General features: G+C 42.0%; 1 protein-coding gene across 7 annotated transcripts in view; it reads right to left on the bottom strand.

Annotated features, from left to right (window-relative positions):
- Positions 1 to 22,713, bottom strand: part of LOC149248810 (lipase-like) — a 430,114-nt gene that overhangs the window by 338,854 nt on the left and 68,547 nt on the right. The window lies entirely within an intron of this gene.

Raw genomic sequence — 22,713 nt, 5'->3', positions numbered from 1 at the left:
ATTTTGCTTTGCTTTCTTGGCATTATGCTGCTCTAACATATCAAGGGCCAAGGCTGCTTGGTATTGGACATTCTCGTCAACTTTGCCGCAAAGACCTATATCATGGCCAGGTATTTTTGCAAGGTGGAACTTGAATCTATAAATGCCTCCACTGCATTCCTTTTTGCAAAATTTACAAAGGAGCAAGGATTTTCCGGGAATCTTGTCACAATAAGCCCAAGCAAAGTCCCGCTCTCTCGGCATTGTTGTTGCTTTGAACTTGTGTTTAATTTGTGGCTTCTGTTAAGATTTGGAGTCTGGCTTCTATTTAATTTGTGGCTCCTGTGAAAGACAACAAAAAATCAAATTTAAAAATTATCCAAAAGTTTAAAATATGCTAGAAATTTAAAAAATTAAATGAAGACAGATGTCAGTGAACACATAGAAATTTTTTTGTAGTAATTTGTTGTAATATGGCAAGGGACAACAAGGACAGAACAGAAATGTGGAAGCAAGCATGGATTTTTCTCAATCTTTCCATGCATTCAAAGCTCATGAAAGTTAAAACATATAACTTTGAAGGTGCTATAGGGACTGTTTGCAGCGAGGACTGTGACCAGCCTAGTCCAGTATCCATATTAGAAGCTTCTTTCTCGAATGAAAGTTGTTACTCAGCAAACTGGATGCTGGATGCTGATGCAGAATTACGTGATTCTGCTTCTTCTGCAAACTTGGAAGTTGTAGAAAGTGATAAGATAATGGGTGCAATTCTAGATATTTCAAGATTGCACAAGATTGATCCTTCCTTAATTGGTTTGGCAGAAACTTAGCCTGCCTGTATTGAAGATCAAGAGCTTGAATATGTAAGGAAAATTATCTGCAATGCAGAACTGATGTCTGAAGATGTAGCCTTGCTGAGTGAGGAGGACAGACCCGATTTCCTTGTAGATCCTAATTTGTTTGACAGACTGGAGGTCCAAGAGTCATCAACTGATGGCCATTTGCCTCATCATGATAGAAAAGATACAACCACCCATCCACATGATGGGTCACATCTGGCAAAAAAAATCTAAGGTGTGCTGAAGTGAATGAGGTGCAACACGAAGCAAGATCTCAATTTCCAAAGCTGTTAAGATTCAAGAATGCTACAGGCTGAGCAATGAAGAGTTGGCTTCCATGGGATTGATGTCATTATGGACACCCAAACAATGGCTGAAAAACATAAAATGATAAGTTAAGCAGAAAATGAGAGTGCATATTGTTGCCAAATGGTTAACAGCACGAAAGCTAAAGTGAGGAGGTTAGCATGAATGCTGAAGTGCAGAGGTTAGTGGCCCTGGGCCTGCCAGAAGTTTTAGGAATGTACAGGGGTCATGGCACAATAGGAAGCTTCTTTTTGATTGTGTGAATATAAGGCACGTAAAGGCACGTAAATTGCAGAGTCATGCGTGACTCGAGGAGGAATTTAAATAGAGGCCGCTAAGTGGTCAACCCATGAACTTCAACCCCAACGACTACAAAATTAACATGAATCAAACATTTTACCATGAATCAAACAGTTTACTAAAAACCCGATACTCATGAATAAACCAATGGCTCTCGCAACGATTTCTCAGAACCAAACTTTAAATTTCAACGAGGCTTTTGAAAATAGTCTTACGGTTTACCAGGAAACCAGGTTCAAAGCTTCAGCCTCCAAAATCTGTTATGAACACTAAACGAAGTTCGAACTGAGAAAAGGAGAAAAATGAATGGATGAAGAGACGTAGAGTTCTCGATCTGAGTTATCACTTTACGTGCACAATTCCAAGATTGTTACGGTTTACCTGAAGGCTCACGCAGGTTAACGCTTTATCGATTCTCAACAATGCTGAATGCGGCGTCGACGGTCGAATGCACAGGCTCTGCGGTGGTGTCGACTGTACACTGGACGCGGGAGTATGGACGCTCGACGCTGGATGCGGGAGTATGGACGCTGGACGCTGGACGCGGGAGTGATCAATGCGCTGGACGCGGGAGTGATCAATGCCACAAACAGAAACCCAGAACCCGATAAACCGAAACCCAAAAATTTTGGCGCGAGTCGGAAAAAAAACGCAGAGTCGGAAAAAAAACGCAGACGCGCGAGTCAAAATCGCGTTGACCACGAGTCAAACTCGGTCAACGCGATTTGACTCCGGAAGATTCGACTCTAATCGTTTCGTGGCCGAGCCGATTGGGAATCGCGATTAATCGGCAGAATCGCCGATTCCTGTTTCACTGATGGTATGTTCTATGCTTTAGTACAATTTAATTCAATGTTTCTTATCAGCCCAATGACAATTTTCAATTATCTTCAGTAGCAATCACATTAACTTATACACATCGAGAGTAAATGCAGATAGAACATAAAAACATATGCAGAAGACAAGCCAAGACAAGAGGACACGAGATGTGGCAAATGTTAAGGACAAATCCCAATGTGGGGAAACCCTTTGATCAAATCTTCTTATTATTCTTCAATAGTTCAGCAGAGAGAGAGTACAAATATCAGAAATACATGCCCAAACAGTTCTACCAAATCAGCAGTAAATGCAGCGTTAACCAGAAAGTCAACAGTGGTCAAAGTTGTCCCAAAACGTCCTCCAATCAGCTCAGTCAACCCAGTCAAAGTCTGCTGTAAATCTGCGGTCAAACCAGAAAGTCAATGCAGCAGTCAACTCGATCAAAGTCTTCAATCACCTTGAAATCCGTGCCAAAGAATGTGACCTGCAGAAATCGAAATTCTGCCCCAAAACAGAAGTCAACGCTGGTCCAATACTCCAAGTCAACACTAGTCAACGCATGCCCTAATCCCTGAAATTTTCGACCTCCAAAACCAGTCCAAAAATATGCCTTCCTTCCACACATGCGAAGAAGAGAGCCTCCAAGTTGTACAAACCAATCAAGAGAGGAAAGAGAAGATGATGTGATGAGATGTGTGATATCCAAAATAGAGAAGGTCCACTCCTATTTATACAATTCGTTGAGGGTGAGGAGACACATCCATTGGGCTTCATGAGCCTACATTTGACTGAGGCCAACCTTGAAAATTTGACCATGAGTAAGAATAAATTCAAAATTCCATTTCTGCTTGTTAAAATGAGGTGATATTGTTAAATTATGGTATGTTCTATGCTTAGAGCAGTTTACTTCTTTTCTTCTTATTAGCCACAGATTAGCAATCACATAAACATAAGGTAAAGTGCAGATAGAACATTAAAAGATCGACAGAAAACAAGCCAAGACAAGAGACACAAGATGTGGCGGCTAACCAGGGACAAACCTCAATGCGGGAAAACCCTTTGATCAAATCTTCTTTTATCTTCAATAGTTCAGCAAAGAGAAATAGTACAATGCAGAATTCTATAATTTTATAACTGCAGCAGAGAGCCCTAAATCAGCATAGTCAAACTTGGTCAAAACAGACCCGGATTGACTTCTAGTCAACTTGAAGAACTCGATCTTCAACAACTGTCTTCAGCAACCCAAACAGTCCACAAATCTCAGTCAAACAGCAGTCAACACTTCGTCAAAGTCTGGTCAAACTTGCAGCAGCTCCTTGACAGTCAACGCTGGTCAAAGGGGTGGTCAAACCTGGTCAAAGTTACTGAACAGAACTGCAGCTAGCCTAGGAGAGGCTGCCCAACCCAATCCGCAGTCAAAAAAGCCTCCACGCTGGTCAACGCTATCCAATCCGCCCACCTGCAGCTACGTCAACCCAAGTCAATGCTGCCCTAACCAGAAATTTGCGTCTTCCTTCTTCAGCGACACGTGTGAGAGAGAGAGGCTCATCTAACGCGTAGGAGAGAGAGAAGATGAGTGATGAGATGAGTTGCAAATGACTCAACCTCTCTTCTATTTATATGAAATGTTGGGCATGTGTGCCACACACTTAGCTGCTGGCCGACCTTGACAATTTATCAAGTAATTAGAAATAAATTCATATCTCCATGAATACTCGTCGGAATCGGATGATCTTTAGATCAATCCTACACCTCTTGAGGAGAGGAATCTAGGAAAAATATCAGCAGCAATAAATAAGGTGACCCACATGGAGTTTGGCCCTAGTTGCCAATTTTAACACTCCCTCTCAACTAAGGAGAACTCCATCTGCAATCCGTCTGACTGTCACTACTATCCCAACCATCAAATGCACTGCCCTGCACAACTTGGCCCTGCTCTGCTGATGCAGGAGCATCCGGCACTCTTCATTAAAGGAGGAATCCAAAGCCGAGGAAGGAAGAGGACATGGACCATCGGAGCTAAACCAGAGAAATCTGTTAAAACAAATCTAATTTGATGGAATGAATAAAGTCTCGAAGAAACTTAATTAAATGTAATCTCCCATATATATGTATTTCTATAGTGAGCTTTAGGGCCTTAGTTGAGAGATTTGAGGAAAGGATGTGATTGGATCCTTCATAGTGATTTGATCCAATGTTCCCTTATATATATATATATATATATATATATATATATATATGATGAACCTGCGTGTTCAATAGGAGAGAGGGAGAGCGATTGATAAAGATTTGTAAGCCGAGAGTAATCAAAAATGTAGTCGAGAGGGAACTTGTTTCTAAGGCTGAAATGCCTTAGCCTGTATTCAATATTGTATAGTGAATAGATTATGTGTTCTGTGGATTCTCGCGTGTCTTTGTATTATGTCCTTTTCAGTTCTGTTGTATATATATATATGCGTTGATGGCTTAAATCTCGTTCGGAAGTGTTGATCGACCATCGGTCACTGTAGAATCGATGGTGATCCAACGATATCGAATTAACAGTTGTGTCATGTGTTAAATGGAGTGTGGCAAAGGAAAACCTGAGAAAGGCGTAAATCCATCAAAATAAGCGAAATTAAGTTAAGGAGGAAACAGACAGAGAGTGCACAGGATCCATTGGATCTGACAGATCAACGGTCATCACATGGCATAGACGCGAGGGCGTTAAGTAGAGAAAGCAGTCTTCATAAGGTGGTAAACGGATTATCGGGCGACCTCAAAACCATAAGTGGTATTCCCAAAGACGGACCCGATGATGTTATGAACCGAGATTTAATCTAGTTGAAGTCCGGAGATGATCTAACTGTCCGTTGAAAAACTGATCGGATGGGTATCGGGTGCGAATAATCGTGATTGTTAATCCCCAAATCAAACCCAATGGGGTTTTATATAGCGGGGAATCGGATAAATCATCGTTGAGTTCCGGCGATCAGGACCGTCCTTCGGTTGACTGATCGAACGACGATCGCGCTTGAATGTGCACATGGTTTAATAGTTCGAGTGGATCCGATAGTTTATGGAAAAAAGTTAATTCCTTTTGAGGTCCGGTTTTGTGCATTCGAGTGGGACCGGTGCTCGTTGGTCGAATCATCGTTGTATTCCGTTGTTTGTTGATTTGATCGGAGATCGGAGAATGGAAAGCGCAACAGAAAGGCGACGGACCGAGAGACGGACCTGATGATTTATGAATGCGGGTTTATAATATTCAAAGTCCGGCCTTATGTGTTCGGAGTGTGTATTCCTATGTATTCCTGTGGTTCCGATTTTATGTATTGCCTGGGTGTTTGAGGCTTAAACGTTGTAAGAACGCTTCCAATAGGTTTGTGGGCCATAACCCACAGACCTCCAGATCGAATTATTGTAACTGGAGGCGAAATTGGTGTACCCCAATTTCGCACCCCATCATTTGGTATCAGAGCAGGGAAAGTTTTCCTACAAGAAGGAAGAATAGAAAAGAGGTATAGTTGATAAAGCTGGAGAGTTTATGGTCTTATTGTCGTGCAGAGAACAGCAGCCGAAGGTGAGAAGATTGCAGCAAACCTAGAGCAAGGAGTGCTCAATTGGTTCCAGAGGAGAGAACCAGAAGGATGCCAAAAGACTAAAGCTCAAAGGAGAAAGCTTGGTGAGGTATCATGTAGCAGAGGAAGACTGCTACTGCAAAGGTTTGGATCAATGTTGCATGAAGCCCCCCCCCCCGTTCTAAGCCCGGAAGCGCATCCCGTGCGGAAGCGTCTACGAAGCTTCGGCGGAAGCACGCTTCCGAATTTTTTTGCCACTTCCTGGAATTTTTCGAAGTGTGGCTTGAAAGCGCACTTCGTACGACGCTTCGGAGGGAGAAGCGCATGCTCCCCGTACACTTCCGTACGCTTCCGGAAAAGGCCACGCGCATGGTGAAATTCGGTTTTTTTTTTTTTTAATTTTTGTTGACTTGGCATAAAGGGGGTGGGTTAGGATGAGGTTAGGGTGAGGTTAAGGTGAGGAATGAAGGGAATAAAGCACCCATTCATTCCTCATTTGCTCACTTTGAGTTTATGAGAGTTGGAGAAGAGAAGAGAGGAGAGGAGAAGAGAAGAGAGGAAAGGAGAGGAGAAGAGAGGAGAGCTTGGAGGAGTGAAGGAGGAGGAGCTAGGAGAAGGAGGAGCTTGGAGCAAAAGCTTGGAGGACTTCATCTACAAGAGCTAAAGAGATAAGTTCAAACCCCAAACTCCCTTATTTTTTTGACTTTTTTTTGTATTTTTCTCCTCCCTCTCCTACTCTTTCCCATTTATTCTACTTGCTCCTTTACTTGCAGGTTGTCCACCACATATATCCATATTCCAAGATGGTTTTCTTTTGGCTTCTATGTATCATTCCACTCTTGGTTTTAATGATGGCAAGGGGGAATAGGAATAGAAGGGGAGAAACACAAGAAGATAGTGGTCCCAATATGAGTGACCCAAATCCAATGTATGATGAGGAAGAAGGGTTTGAAGAGGAAGGGGATGAACCTGAAGGGGAAACTGAAACACTAGATGGGAAAGCTGCATTAACACCCTTGTGGAACTATGTGACCAAACTTGATGGGGGAAAGGGTGGTGAAACTTACAAATTTGTGTGCCCTCATGGTTGTCATGGAGGAAAACCATATTGTGGTTCATATACCGGTGTGAGGAGGCATCTTTGTGGGGTGTTGGACAGTGATGAAAAAAAGGGTCCTGTCGGGGTATAAATTTGCCCAAACATTTCAACTGAAGAAAGAAGAAAATACATCCAAATAGAGGAGGTTGCACAACAAAAAAACAAGAAAGAAAAAACTCATTCTGAATCAAGTGCAACCTCTAAATTTGGTAGCTGCTCATCTCCTCATGGTACTTTTGCAAGCTCTGGAGGTAGAAGAACAATAGGGGATTTCCTTAATGTTGCTAGGAGGGATGATGTGGATGGAAAGATAGTCCATTTTCTTTGTGCTTGCGGTGTACCATTCAATGTGCTTCGCTCTCCCTATTGGCATGAAATGGCAAAGGCCATCAATGAAGCCCCAAAAGGATACAAGGCCCCCAACTATGAGAAAGCTAGAACAGTGTTATTAGAAAGAGAAAAAGCTAATGTTCAAAGAGCTTTGACACGTTTTACAAATGAGTGGGTAGATTCTAGGGTATCCATTGTATCAGATGGGTGGACAAATATTAGAAACCAACATTTGATAAATGTTCTTGGTGTTTCTTCTAGTGGTGCACTATTTATTACATGTCATGACTCCTCCTCCATCAGTGCATCTACACAAAACATTGCAGATCTCCTATTGAAATCAATCAAAGATGTTGGTCAGAATAATGTGGTTCAAGTGATCACAGATAATGCAGCAAATTGTAAGGCAGCAGGAAAAATTATTGAGCGTACTTATCCACACATATTTTGGTCTGGGTGCCTGGTTCACACATTGAACCTTCTGATGCATGATATTGTGAAGCACAAAGAATGTGGGTGGATTACTGAGCTTGACAGGAGAGGGAAGCAACTCATTAAATTCATCACAGGGCATAAAAGGGTAAACTACTTCTATGGCACTTACTCCAAGTTGCAGTTGCTTAAACTTGCAAAGACAAGATTTGCTAGTTATTACCTCACCTTTAGGCGGCTAGTGAAGTTGAGACAAGCTTTAACTAATCTGGTGTGTGCTGAATCATGGGATGAAATTAACACTAACATAGATGGTGCTAATGCAGTCAAGGACACTGTTCTTGACAGTTACTTTTGGGCACAGGTAAAATATGTTTTGCAATTCACCAAACCAATTTATTACATGATCAAGTTTGCAGATTCAGATCGACCAGTAATTGGGGAGGTGTATGAGCAAATGGATAGCATGTTGGGGCAGATTAAAGACATTGTTGAGCCTAGAGATACCACCTTGTACAATTATATTCGTGCAGAGGTGGAAAACTGATGGGAAATGCTAAATGTTCCATTGCATGCATTAGCATATGTTTTGACACCTAAATACTATCTTCCATCATGGCTTTCAACACCAGCACCTGGGGGGGGGGGGGGGGGAAGAAGCAGGAGAAAACCACAGCAAGATCAAGAGGTTCACAGAAAATATATGGCTGCATTGAATAAATTAATCCCTGATGAGGAGGAGGCTGCATTGGTACGGAGACAGGTGAGCAACTATACGCTTAACACTGGTCCATTTGGGAGCATGCATGCAATTAAAGATCGAGAGACTTTTCTTCTCTTGAGTGGTGGAACATGCATGGAGGGGGTACTCCACTTCTACAGACTTTGGCATTGCGGGTGCTATCACAGGTGGTAAACACTTCTTCTGCAGAGAAGTGTTGGAGCTCTTATTCTTTCATCCAAAGTGTTAAAAGGAACAGGTTGAGTTTAGACCAGGCAGAGAGCTTGGTTAATGTTCATTACAACTTGCGATTGTTGTCCCAATACTGTGAAGATGCAAAGTCTAATAAAGACCTGTTGATTTGGGACAAGAATCCAGAGGAGCCCAATTTGGAGGATGGAGTGTTGCGATTAGAGCAATTAGAGGATGCTCTTATCCAGGTATGTCCATTGTGGTATGAATTTTCCAATTTTTCCTTATAAAGCATTTCTCTAATTCATGTTTTTTATTTTTTTGTTAACTAGTGTTTTTTTTTGCATGAATTTTTTGAGCGATTCCAGGATGATGATGATCGTGTTGATATGCCACCCCCACCCCCATCTGGTCCCTTGGTTCCTAGGTTCCATGGTTCAACACCAACAGCAGGGGGTTCTTCTTCATCAGTTTCAGTGCCACTGCCACAACTTCCACAGGCACCATCTTCTTCATTGCCACCACGTGGAGGCCCGCCACCACGTGGAGGCCCGCCGCCACGTTCTCTTCGTGGTGGAAGGAGGAGAGATTAGTAGATATATTCACAATCTACTACTTTTGTCATAGATTACTCATTAGACTTGTAGGCTTGTGAATTTGAATTTTGAACCTTTTTTGTCTTGGCGGTGACCAAGTGACATATTTTGTAAACATTATTATTTGAATTTTGGACATGACAAATGTTGACAGTTGCTCACTTGCTAGATAAATCATAATATGCTCTATGTTTTATGTTTTATAATATGCTTAAATGTTTTATGTTTTATAATATGCTTAAAAATTTGATGTATGTTTGTAATAGCTAGAATATAGATGGTTGTTGTACATACTAGTAACTACAATGGAATCATGGATGCCATATCTATCTTGATTTATGCAAAAATATGCATGTTTTCATGTCTTCTACAATTAATTTGGTATTTGGGATGTTTTTTTTTAGTATAAATGCAAAAAAAAAAAAAATATATATATATATATAGCAGACGCTTCCGCGGACGCTTCGCTTCCTAGATTTTTGGAAAATGACACTTCCGCGTCCCTGCTTCGTGCAACATTGGTTTGGATGCATCTCACAGAAGATCATGAAGGCAGTTCCACTGAGAAGTGGGTAGAATTGCTAAGGATAAGGAGAGGCATATGACCAGGAGGTCATAAATTTTTATGCCTCGGGAGTCTGATGCAGGAGTATCCGGCACTCTTCAGTAAAGGAGGAATCCAAAGCGGAGGAAGGAAGAGGACGTGGACCATCGGAGCTAAACCGGAGAAATCTGTTAAAACAGATCTAATTTGATGGAATGAATAAAGTCTCGAGGAGACTTAATTAAATGTAATCTGCCATATATATGTATTTCTATAGCGAGCTTTAGGGCTTTAGTTGAGAGATTTGAGGAAAGGATGTGATCGGATCCTTCACAGTGATCCGATCCAATGTTCCCTTATATATATATATATATGATGATGAACCTGCGTGTTCAATAGGAGAGAGGGAGAGCGATTGATAAAGATTTGTAAGCCGAGAGTAATCAAAAATGTAGTCGAGAGGGAGCTTGTTTCTAAGGCTAAAATGCCTTAGCCTGTATTCAATATTGTATAGTGAATAGGTTATGTGTTCTGTGGATTCTCGCGTGTCTTTGTATTATGTCTTTTTCAATTCTGTTGCATATATATATATATGCGTCGATGGCCTAAATCCCGTTTGGAAGTGTGTTGATCGATCATCAATCATTGTAGGATTGATGGCAATCCAACGATATCGAATTAACTGTTGTGTCGTGTGTTAAATGGAGTGTGGCAAAGGAAAACCTGAGAAAGGCGTAAATCCATCAAAATAAGCGAAATTAAGTTAAGCAGGAAACAGACGGAGAGTGCACAGGATCCGTTGGATCTCATAGATCAATGGTCATCGCATGGCATAGACGCGAGGGCATTAAGTAGCGAAAGCGGTCTTCATAAGGTGGTAAACGGATTATCGGGTGGCCTCAAAACCATAAGTGGTATTCCCAAAGACGGACCCGATGACGTTATGAGCCGAGATTTAATCTAGTTGAAGTCCGGAGATGATCGGACTGTCCGTTGAAAGACTGATCAGACGAGTATCGGGTGCGAATAAGCGTGATTGTTAATCCCCAAATCGAACCCGATGGGGTTTTATATAGCGGGGATAAATCATCGTCGAGTTTCGGCGATCAGGACTGTCCGTCGGTTGACTGATCGAATGGCGATCGCGATCGAATGTGCGCATGGTTTAACAGTTTGAGCGGACCCGATAGTTTATGGAATGGAGTTGATTCCCTTTAAGGTCTGGTTTTGTGTGTTCAAGTGGGACCGGCGCTCGTTGGTCGAATCATCATTGTATTCCGTTGTTTGTTGATTTGATCGGATATCGGAGAAAGGAAACCACAGCGGAAAGGCAATGGACCGAGAGACGGACCCAACGATTTATGAATGCAGGTTTATAATATTTGAAGTCCGACCTTATGTGTTTGGAGTGTGTATTCCCGTGTATTCCTGTGGTTCCGATTTTATGTATTGCCCGGGTGTTTGAGGCTTAAACATTGTAAGAACGCTTCCGATAGGTTTGTGGGCCATAATCCACAGGCCTCGGGATCGAATTATTGTCACTGGAGGCGAAATTGGTGTACCCAATTTCGCACCCCATCATCTACTCGAACTATGAAGAAGAAGAAATGATCGAGGATGTATCATACCATCCTCCACTGACCCGAAGTCAGTCTCAGAGTGTGTCATACCACTCTCACTGATCCCAGATCAGTGTCATTGATCCTAGATCAATGGAGGTCATCCTAGCATAGGGAGTACGGTAGATACAACGATGCGTCCACAATAGTACTACTATGGTCCCTAACCCCATTTCCCTGCTCATTGATCAGATGAGAGGTACTTCCCATGAGTCCCAGACTACATGGGTAGGATGCCTCGACAGGAGAACTAATCATCCTGTCCATAAGAGAACGAATCATCCTGTCCAATAGACGCCACGGAGAACTAATCATCCTGGCCCATAAGAGAACTAATCATCTTGTTCCACAGTCGCCACGGAGAACTAATCATCCTGGCCCATAGGAGAACTAATCATCATGTTCCACAGTCACGATAGAGAACTAATCATCCTGGCCCATAGGAGAACTAATCATTCTGCTCCACAGTCGCCACGGGGTGTCACAGGGGGAAGGTTGAACCTTTCACCCTATACATAGTCCACCACCAGGGGATGGTGAGTCGCCTTATGGTCACATGTCGCTCCAAGAAGTACCCTGCGCCGCCCGAGAGCTCCTTGAGCTCAATACATCATACTCGACCCTCATAAGAGGGTCTCTGAACGACACCAAGTCGTTCTCGGAAAGTCAAGAATTTGACCTTTCCCAGGGGCTTTGTCAAAATGTCAGGGACCTGTTCATCTGTACCGATATGTTGGAGCCTTATTGCTCCTCGCTGCACCATATCTTGAATATAGTGGTACCTGATATCGATATGCTTGGAGCAATCATGAAATACGGGATTCTCTGATAAACGAACCCCACTCTGGTTGTCACACAAGATCACGGTGGTATCCAATGTAAATCCAAACAGCTCACTGAAGAGCTTTCGCAACCAGACTGCCTCACAGGAGGCCATACTAGCAGCAATGTACTCTGCCTCGGCAGTGCTCAAAGCCACCGACTTCTGCTTCCTGCTCATCCAAGATATCGAGGCAGATCCCAAAGAGAAACAGCACCCGGAAGTGCTCTTTCGGTCCACCACACTGCCTACCCAATCAGCATCGGTATATCCAAGTAGTCTCACATCTCCGGCAGTGTATCTCAACCCATGAGTGATCGTGCCACGAAGATATCTCAACAGATTCTTGGCACCAATCCAATGTGTGTGGTGAGGCTCAACCATATGTTGACTCAACGTGTTGACTGCAAAGCATATATCCGAACGGGAGTTCAATAAGAACATCAATGCTCCGATGAGTTGATGATACACGGTAGCATTTCGTAAAACAGGTCTGGTAGCACTACCGCTTAACTTCTTGAAGTCAAGCTCCATCGGGGTAGTTACAGGCTTGCAGTCCACCATACTGAATCTCTCCAATATCTTCACCACATATTTTCCTTGAGATAGGAAAATATCCCCTGGCTTCTGCCAGAGTTCTAGTCCTAGGAAATAGTGCATCAGTGTTAGGTCCTTCATTTCAAACTCAGAAGCCAACTCCCTCTTACATTTGTGAATGAGAGGGTCTGCCCCTATTAGAAAGAGGTCGTCAACGTACAGCACCAGTATGAGAGGATTGTCATCTTCAACCTTAAAGTAAAGGTTAGGGTCGGCTTCACTCCTAATGAATCCTAGCTTCATCAAGTAGCTATCGATCCTTTCATACCACGCTCGGGGTGCTTGCTTCAGCCCATAGAGGGCCTTCTTCAACCTACACACATGAGATTCTCGTTCATGAATCTCAAATCCTTCGGGTTGCTCCACATAGACTTCCTCTTTGATCAAACCATGCAAGAACACAGTCTTGACATCCATCTGATGTAGGTTCCATCCTTGCAAAGCAGCAAGGGCTATGATCGAGCGGATGGTGGTATATCGGGCAACAGGTGCAAATATCTCATCATAGTCTATAACTTCCTTCTGAGAGAAGCCACGAGCGACAAAATGAGCCTTATACTTTTCCGCACTTCCATCAACTGCATGCTTTATCTTGTAAAGCCATTTCAAAGTGACAACTGCTTTGTCCTGGGGTCTGGGGACCACATCCCAAACATCGTTTTTCATGATGGACTCATATTCCTCGGTCATAGCATCCTTCCATACTTGATGCTTGATAGCTTTTGTGAATGACGAAGGCTCATTTTGGATGATCGTGCTCATGATGGTTAGGTATCCCTGATACTTGTTCGGCTTCTTACTTTCCCGGAAGGTTCCTCTTGGTGCAATGTTTCCTTCAGCATCATCAAGTGTCCCCCTAAGCCATGAAGACCTCTTCCTAGAAGAGGAAGGAAGGCTCTTGCAGAGGAGGATCAGTAGGATCCATACGTTCTTCCACATCGGGCGTCGTCTCATTTTCCTTTTCTTTCGGTTCCCTGGTGTCATCTTCTTTAGATCCCCTTAGAGTAGGAAGATTGTCAACTTTGCTAAGAGCCATCTCTTCGTCGAAGGTGACATCATGGCTAATTTTGACTTCCCTTTGACCAGCCACATAGATTTTATAGCCCTTGGTATTTTCGCTATAGCCCGCGAAGATTACTTTCTTTCCAGATGCACCCAATTTATTCCTTTTCTCCTTCTGCACATGAAAATATACAGGACTTCCAAAAATTCTAAAATGAGATACGTCACATTTCTTACCAGGAACATCTCTTCGGGAGTCTTGGAACGCAATGCTTGATGAGGGCATCGGTTTTGTACATATACAGCGGTATGTGCAGCTTCGGCCCATAGAAACTTCGGAAGTCTTTGATCATGGAGCATAGCACGGACAGCTTCCACAATCGTACAGTTCTTCCTTTCCGCCACACCATTCTGCTCAAGAGTATATGGTGTAGTAGTCTCCCTCTTAATGTCAGCCTCTTTGCAAAAGTCCTGAAACTCATTGGATTCATATTCAGTCCCATTATCAGTCCTTAAGATCTTGATCTTCTTTTCGGTATGATTCTCGATCAAGGCTTTAAAGTGCCGAAACCAAGAGAACACTTCATCCTTCTTTTTCAAGCAGTATATCCAAGTCTTGCGAGAATAATCATCTGTAAAAGTGAGGTAATATAAATATCCTCCCAAGGAGTTCACAAGCATCATACCGGACATGTCTGAGTGAACCAACTACAATATATCGGAGGTCTTGCTTTGTCTTGAGGGGAATGGTCCCCTTTTGAGCTTTCCTTCGGCACATCCTGGACATACCCCTTCTTGCTCTAATCTGAACTAGGGCATCCCAGTCACCATTTTTCTCACATCGGGTAGAGCTTTATAATGAAGGTGAGCAAACCTTCGATGCCATAGTTCGGACTAAAGAGATGTGTCACAAGACATGACACCCAGCAAACTTCCTCCGACCTGATATAATGAATCAACTTGAAACCCAAGAGTGAAAGCATCTTTAAAGTTCTTTTTCCATACACATACCTTGCCATCATTGAAGGCCACCTTATAGCCTTTGTCTTCCATTGCCAAAATGGACACAAGGTTCTTTTTGAGATCACGTACATATAATACATCTTGTAAATGGATTGTATTTCCCTAATTCAATTGAAGAGTTACATTCCCTACGCCTTTCACGGGATATTTTGAATTGTCCCCAAGAACAATTTCTAGGTTGGTCTCCTTCTCTACCAGATTAGAGAGAGCTTCTTTGTAACCAGTGAAGTGCCTTGAGGCACCACTATCAATAAGCCAATTTCCCAACGAGTCCGAGGGAGCAGTAATAGAGAGGGTTGCTGGTAGATAATATTCATCTTGCTTATTGTTAACAACGTTAGATTCATACCTAGAGTTTCTTGCCTTCTTGAAGGGTTGTCCTCTTCCTTGATTTCCAACATTTCTTTTACCTCTACCATTGGACCTGTCATTCCTTTGATTGTCGTGAGAGTGATTTTGATCATCGTCATGGTGTGAGTCCCTTTTATCAGGGCACTCCCTCGCATAGTGGCCCATTTGATTTGCAATTGTAACATCGTCCTTTTCTTCCACCCTTCGGTCTAGCCTTTCCTTTGAATTTAGCCCCGGAATTGTTTCTTCTTTTAGCATGAGAAGAAAAGGCAGAGGGATGACCTTTAAGTACGGGCATTTCTTGCTCTTCCATCTTTGTTTCTTCTTGAATGCATCTGGCCAACAATTCCTCAAATCCAGGAATTACATTATTGTTGAGAAGAGTGGTCCTGAATATATACCATTCAAGTGGCAGTCGTCCAAGAGTTGTGAGTGTCATTTCCCTGTCAAGAATTACTTCCCCAATAGATAGGAGATCGTTCTTGATCTCGGTGATCCTTAAGAAATATGCTTGCATACTCTCATCTTTGCCCTTCTTAATTTCCTTCAACTTATTTCTAAGGAACAAAACTTGATTTGCATCATTAACTTTAAATAAACTCACCAACCTATCGTAGATTTCCTTGGAGGTGGTCAGCTCGGAAACATAGGCCACCAGGGACTTGTCGATAGAGTCCTGGATGATCTCCCTTGCTTTGACTTCTCCCTTGGTCCATTTGTTCCTAGTAGCAGTGGATGCATTTGATGGAGGCTCAACAATCCTGCCTCTCACATGGTCCAACACTTCCTGCTCTTCTAATGTTAGATCGAGAGACATCTTCCATCCATGATAGTCAAATTTCTCACGGAGTTTGTCTTCAACAGGGAAGTGCGTTGAGGACCCCATGACTTCTTTAAGATAGCTTTAACAGCCTTCAGTGATTGCTCTTGCTCTTGCTCTTGCTTGGGCTTTGTCTTCACCTCAGCTCTGATTCCATGTTAAATTATGGTATGTTCTATGCTTAGAGCAGTTTACTTCTTTTCTTCATATTAGCCACAGATTAGCAATCACATAAACATAAGGTAAAGTGCAGATAGAACATTAAAAGATCGACAGAAAACAAGCCAAGACAAGAGACACAAGATGTGGCGGCTAGCCAAGGACAAACCCCAATGCGGGAAACCCCCTTTGATCAAATATTCTTTTATCTTCAATAGTTCAGCAGAGAGAAATAGTACAATGCAGAATTCTATAATTTTATAACAGCAGCAGAGAGCCCTAAATCAGCACAGTCAAACTTGGTCAAAACAGTCCCGGATTGACTTCTAGTCAACTTGAAGAACTCAGTCTTCAACAGTGGTCTTCAGCAGCCCAAAACAGTCCACAAATCTCAGTTAAACAGTAGTCAACACTTGGTCAAAGCCTTGTCAAACCTGCAGCAGCGCCTTGATAGTCAACGTTGGTCAAAGGGGTGGTCAAACCTGGTCAAAGTTGCTGAACAGAACTGCGGCTAGCCTAGGGGAGGCTGCCCAACCCAATTCATAGTCAAGAAAGCCTCCACGCTGGTCAACACTATTCAATCCGCCCACCTGCAGCTACATCAACCCAAGTCAACGCTGCCCTAACCAGAAATCTACGTCTTCCTTCTTCAGCCACACATGTGAGAGAGAGAGGCTCATCTAATGCGTAGGAGAGAGAGAAGATGAGTGATGAGATGAGTTGCAAATGACTCAACCTCTCTTCTATTTATATGAAACGCTGGGCATGTGTGCCACACACTTAGTTGTTGGCCGACCTTGACAATTTGTCAAGTAATTAGAAATAAATTCATATCTCCATAAATACTTGTCAGAATCGGATGATCTTTAGATCAATCCTACACCTCTCGACGAGAGGAATCTAGGAAAAATATCAACAGCCATAAATAAGGTGACCCACATGGAGTTTGGCCCTAGTTGCCAATTTTAACAGACCTTTATATCAAAATTGTACCTCTCGAAAAGAGGAATCCAATGCAATAATCATCCCCATTATAGAGCTGACCTAAGGAGGAAGTTGGCCCTAGTTGCCAATTTTAACAAGATGCAACTCCTAAAATCTAAGTGAAATGCAGAATCCTGGTTTATTTTAAATTAGATAGGATACCTACCTAGGTGAATCATTCCTCTCAACTATTTTGAAGCTAGTTTCTAGAGTAGGTTGTGAGAGAGAAACTCAGGGGAAGATAGCAGAGGCTGTATTAAAAATACCTCCACTGGGTTTCTAACCACCAAATGCCTCTGGCACTGCAGAGACTGTGGCTTTGACAACTGCAAGGTCATTGTGTTAACCACTAAAGAGGGTCTAGGCTTCACAAGTTGGTTGAGAAAGGTGGTCCTATCCCTCTATCAACCAAGCTTACGGTTGGAGGTAAATTAATTAATGTAAAAAACTAGTCCTATAATGCAAATGCAAAATGTGAGTGATTAATCTTAAGGTGAGATTGTTAAGGTTCTTAAGTAGTGATATCTCAATTTAAAACAATGAAGTACTTAACAATAAATAACGACAATCTTCACCACAAGAGAAAGTGCTCAAAATAAACGGTGCCAAAAAATGTTGCCAAGATTACCAATAGACAATCGCTTATGAAGTAGACAAATCCAATGCTTCTTTCAACAATTAGATAAGGATCTTTATGCACAATTAGCAAATCTTCAAAATTATAACAATGGAACGCCAATATGCCAATTAGATACACAAGAAAAAATGAATTCCTTATGAACAAAATTTTATTTACTTCAAGATTACTCTTATCATAATTATGGTTAGACTTGATTAAGTGCTTTAAGAGTGACTTGGATTAACAAGATTATAAATCCACAATAATTAATTATTCCACAATAACATTGAAGAGCAATGAATTCATTTTTCTAATAGCCAACGATAGCAATGACAAACTAGAGTTACTCTTTTAGAAACAATGTCACAATAACACTAGCTATCAATGAGGAAAGAGAGCACTAATCCACAATATATTCTTGGAGCAATTAGCCAATTTCATCAAACAATTATTAATTTAATTAGAGAAATTGTATTTGTTGTTAGTTTATGTAGGATCGGATATGTTCTAGCCACAAAATTCGGTAGAGATGCTAGAATACATGAGATCTCCAAAACCCAAAAATCGTTCTGGAAATTCCACCTAGAAAAGATTTAATTAGATTATTAATCTATTTTTTAATGTTTCCTAAGTCTAAACTTAGGAAAATTGGTTAATTAATCAGAATTAATTAAGTCAAGGTGAGAATTTTCTAGAAACTCACACAGATCGATCCAGAAATTATCTAAGCCATCGATTAAGATTTAATCTTTGTCGTTGGAGTCCCAACAAGAAGATATAAGAAGGGATCGATGTGGTGATGGAGAATACACCAGAGTAACTTGGACAATTCGATTTTCCAGAGTAGCAGTAGTCAATTGTCGGAGAGTTCGAGCTTAAGTGAGGAAGAAGAGACAGTAAGGGGCAAAGACAGTGATCCGAAGGAATTTTTCCAGATTCGGAGAGGCAGTAGCAAGGAGGCCAAGTGGTTGATCCTAGATGGATTGAGGGGTCATATAGTCTCACATATAGCAGCCAAGGGAATGACCAAAGAGATGTGGGATTCTCTCTCCATGCTATATTAGGGTACTTCCGAGCAACAGAAGATGTTCCTGGAAGAAAAGATGAGATGCATTAGGATGCAGAAGGGGGAAGGCATAGATCCCTTTCTCACCAAGATTCAAGACGTCTGAGACCAGCGTGCAGCTGTTGGTGAAGCACCTCAACCTTGAGAGCTAATACGACTGGCACTAAATATTGTCTCGAAGGATTAGCAAATCTTCATCCAAAATATATTGGGCAGCAACATGCTACCAAGATGGGACAGAATGTGGGCTGACTTGTAGCAGGAGGAGTTGTGGCAAGCTCTGCTTAAGAGCTCCATTAGCGGCAGTAGTAGCAGCGAACTGAAGGGTGCGAAGGACGAGGAGAATGCAACGCTTGCATCAAAGGGTCCCAGTCAGGGGCAGGGGGAGTAAAAGAAGAAGAAGAAGAAAGACCTATCTAAGGTCAAGTGCTTCAGGTGTGGCGAGTTTGGCCACTACAGTACCAAGTGTCCTCTTAGAACAAAAGACAAGCAGGAGAAGCAGGACCAGGCAGCAGCACATGCTGTGACGAATAGGTTGTCCTCCAGATTGGAGGAAGACTTCGTGATGATGGCAATGAAACCTCCAGGAGTGAGGTGGGGTGACTTGGAGTTGTAGCCCCAAAGAGCTATAGAGATTAGGCAAGGTCCTTGAGGAGTCCACCTCATGGATCATTACCTGGCTACGAGGGCCCACAGCGTTTAGTAGCAGGATGAATCAGTGGCAATTGATGGAGTCAATACTAAAGTGACAATTGTAGACTAGTAGCAGTCAGATGCTGAGGAGCGCAGTGTAGTGCTAGCAGCAGAGCAGGTGGCTCAGTAGCAAAGTCAACAACTGCACAGATTCTTCAGTGACAGTGCAAATGATGGTAGCAGTCAAAAGACTCGGGAGACAAATGCATCATACTCAACACAGTTGATCAGTATTTTGGATGCTTCTCAGTTGCAGTTGCAGCAGCAACATATGAGAGGGAGTTGCATTGCAGAAGCAGTGTTGGCAGCAATATGTCAGTGTCAACAGCAACACAAATGCAGCATCAGCGTTACGCAGTGGTTGGTGGGTAGCAATAGCCAAGCATCAACAGCATGACAAGGGGTGATACAGAGACAGGGTGTTGTGGCAGGATGTGCAACACTAGAGAGGACATAATCCTCGCTAAGAGGGAGTGTTAGTTTTTGTAGCATTGGATATGTTCTAGCCACGAAATTTGGTGGAGAGAGTAGAATGCATGAGATCTCCAAAACCCAAAAATCGTTTCTGGAAATTCCACCTAGAGATGACTTAATTAGATTATTAACCAATTTTTTAATGTTTCCTAAGTCTAAACTTAGGAAAATTGGTTAATTAATTAGAATTAATTAAGTCAAGGTGAGAATTCTCTAGAAAGTCACACAAATTGATCCATAAATGATCTGAGCCATTGACTAAGATCTAATCTTGGCCATTGTGTTGGAATTTCTAAGTCTGACACGTTAGAAACCCTTCATGCACTTTACTGATTATTCCTACCTACTTATTCTGTTAATTAACAAGTTATTTACCATGTAAATACTGGAAATAAATACAAGTGCATGCTCAACACATTACAGACCATCAACTGAAGGAAACAGAAACAAACATACAAGTGATACCATTGTTTTTGGACTAATGTCCCCGGAAAAACCCAATGCAGGAAAATCGGTGCAGCTATCTGAGGGTTTGATTTATTAAGCAGTTTCAGAATACAATCTGGGTGCCAAATACGGCTCACCCAACAGAGAAAAATCTCGGCAATAGTACCTCTCTACTTGGAAGCAGATATTCCGGCTGAAACCCCGGATAAACACTCTGGCAGCTCCATAGCTCCAATCTGCCCCACGAAACCCCAGCGTTAGCCTCTAGGGACTGCATCAGCCTCTCTCTGGCCTAGCATTAGCCCAGCATCACTCTGGCTTGGCCTGCGTCAGCCTCTGGAGGCACTGCGTCAGTCCTCTAGCCCTCTGCGTCACCCACGCTGGCCCTCTGAGGCACTGCGCAACTCCTAGCTGCCTCTGCGTGAGCCCTGGTTAGCTCTACGTGAACCCTTGGCTGCTTCTGCGTCCCTCTCTCCAGATACTGCGCTGATCCTCCCGGTGCTATCTCCTATTCACTGCCCCTCAGCTGCAACTCTGATCACTCTTTCAACTTTCTCAGCAAACCCAGCCCCAGAAAGTCGAAATCTTGATCTCTTGGTGTGTTCTCCAAGTGACCCTCAAGCCTCCTCTTATACTTTTCTCGTTGACAAATCAACGGGCGAGATTAAGTCCCTAATCGATGGTTGAGATTAGATTTGGCTTGATCCATGACTTTTGGACCATTCTAACACAGTTTTATATTAATTCACATTAATATTTTAATTTCCCAAGTTTAGACTTAGGGACTCCATTAAAAATATTAATTATTTTAATATCTCCCAAACTGTTTAGAATCTTCCCAAACCCTTTCTGGGTATTGGAGATTTCATGTGCCTTAGCATCTCCACCAATTTTCGTGGCTAGAGCACATCCGATACTACCCCAAATCAATAGATTGGAGTCCCAATGGGGAGATATAAGAAGGGATCGATGGGCACTTGGAGAATACACCAGAGTCACTTGGAGAATTTGATTTTTTGGAGTAGCAGTGGTCAGTTGCCGGAGAGTTCGAGCTTCAGTGAAGAAGCAAAGACAATGAGGGGCAGAGACAATGATCCGGAAGAAGTTTTCCAAATCCGAAGAGTCAACAAAAAGGAGGTTGAGTTATTCCTAGTGATGCCGCAACAAGGAGGCCGAGTTATTCCTAGTGAGGTAGCGCAGAGGACTGCGTAGTTACTTCAAAAAAGAAATTCAATTTAGCTGGAGGAAAAAATGATTCAGCTTCCAGTGGGCCAGAGAATTAGTTTCCTCAGCAGAGACAGGGAGACAACTTCATCAGAGGTAGTTTCAGGCTTAGACATCCAAGGGTCTGCGAAAGCACTATGTAGAGGCTAACGCAGAGGCTCCAAGACAACAAATTTTCTGAAGGAAAGTTGTGTCGGGATTGCTTGTGGAAGAAGGGAAATTCCCTTAAATAATTTTGGCCAGATTTTCTTGTTGTTTGGATTGCCAGTTGGGCATCCATAGATTGTACTCAAATTTCACTGTTGCTTAATAATAAAACCCTCATCTACTGCACCAGTTTTCCCAAGTTGGGTTTTTCCAGGGACATTTGTCCAAACATAACGGTGTCATTTTTATTGTGTGTGTGTGTGCTAGTATTTTCTTAGTTTCCAGTGCTATTATTTCCGCAGTATTTTATTTGTGAATATTGCAATGTGATTTATTTGATATTTTCCATAGCAGATAAATTGCTAAAATAATTAACAATTAGAAAAATAAATTCCAGTTGCTGCAATTGGATTTCAATTTTGATATTTTGATATTTGTTATTGTAATGCAATGAAATACAAGATAGGCCAGCCAAGAGACCAATGATTGCAGCAGTACAAAAAACACCCAATACTTATTCAAGATGCACAAGATGCAAGGAACAAGAGCCAAGTGAAATTAGAAGACTATTAGTCACTTTTAACACCATTGTAATGTTTATATGGAGACCTTATGCAGTATATATCAGACCTCAAATTATAATAACCTTCAAGAAATGATAAGATATGCAAGCCTAACTAATGCAAGTGATATGCTAATAAAGAAAAATGCTTGCAAATTAATTATTATGCCAATGTTATGTTATTTTATTGCTGTTGTAGATGATTTTATATGGTTGTAGTTGTTGAGAAATTTGTAGGGTTGCAATTAGGATGATTTCTCTTAAACTTGATAACTGCTTGAGTTGTCTTTTTACTTCTTATTTATTAGTTTCTTCTCTTATTATTATTTTATTATTATCATCAAACAACTACAAAAACAAGAAGATCAACAATACACAAGAACACGGGA

This window comes from Pinus tabuliformis, chromosome 7 (assembly GCF_031772625.1).
Source record: "Pinus tabuliformis cultivar Carrire ecotype Pingquan chromosome 7, CPIR1, whole genome shotgun sequence".
In the NCBI taxonomy this organism is placed as follows: Eukaryota; Viridiplantae; Streptophyta; class Pinopsida; order Pinales; family Pinaceae; genus Pinus; species Pinus tabuliformis.
The sequence above is the reverse complement of the archived record's forward strand: the minus strand, read 5'-3'. Positions and strand labels throughout refer to the sequence as shown.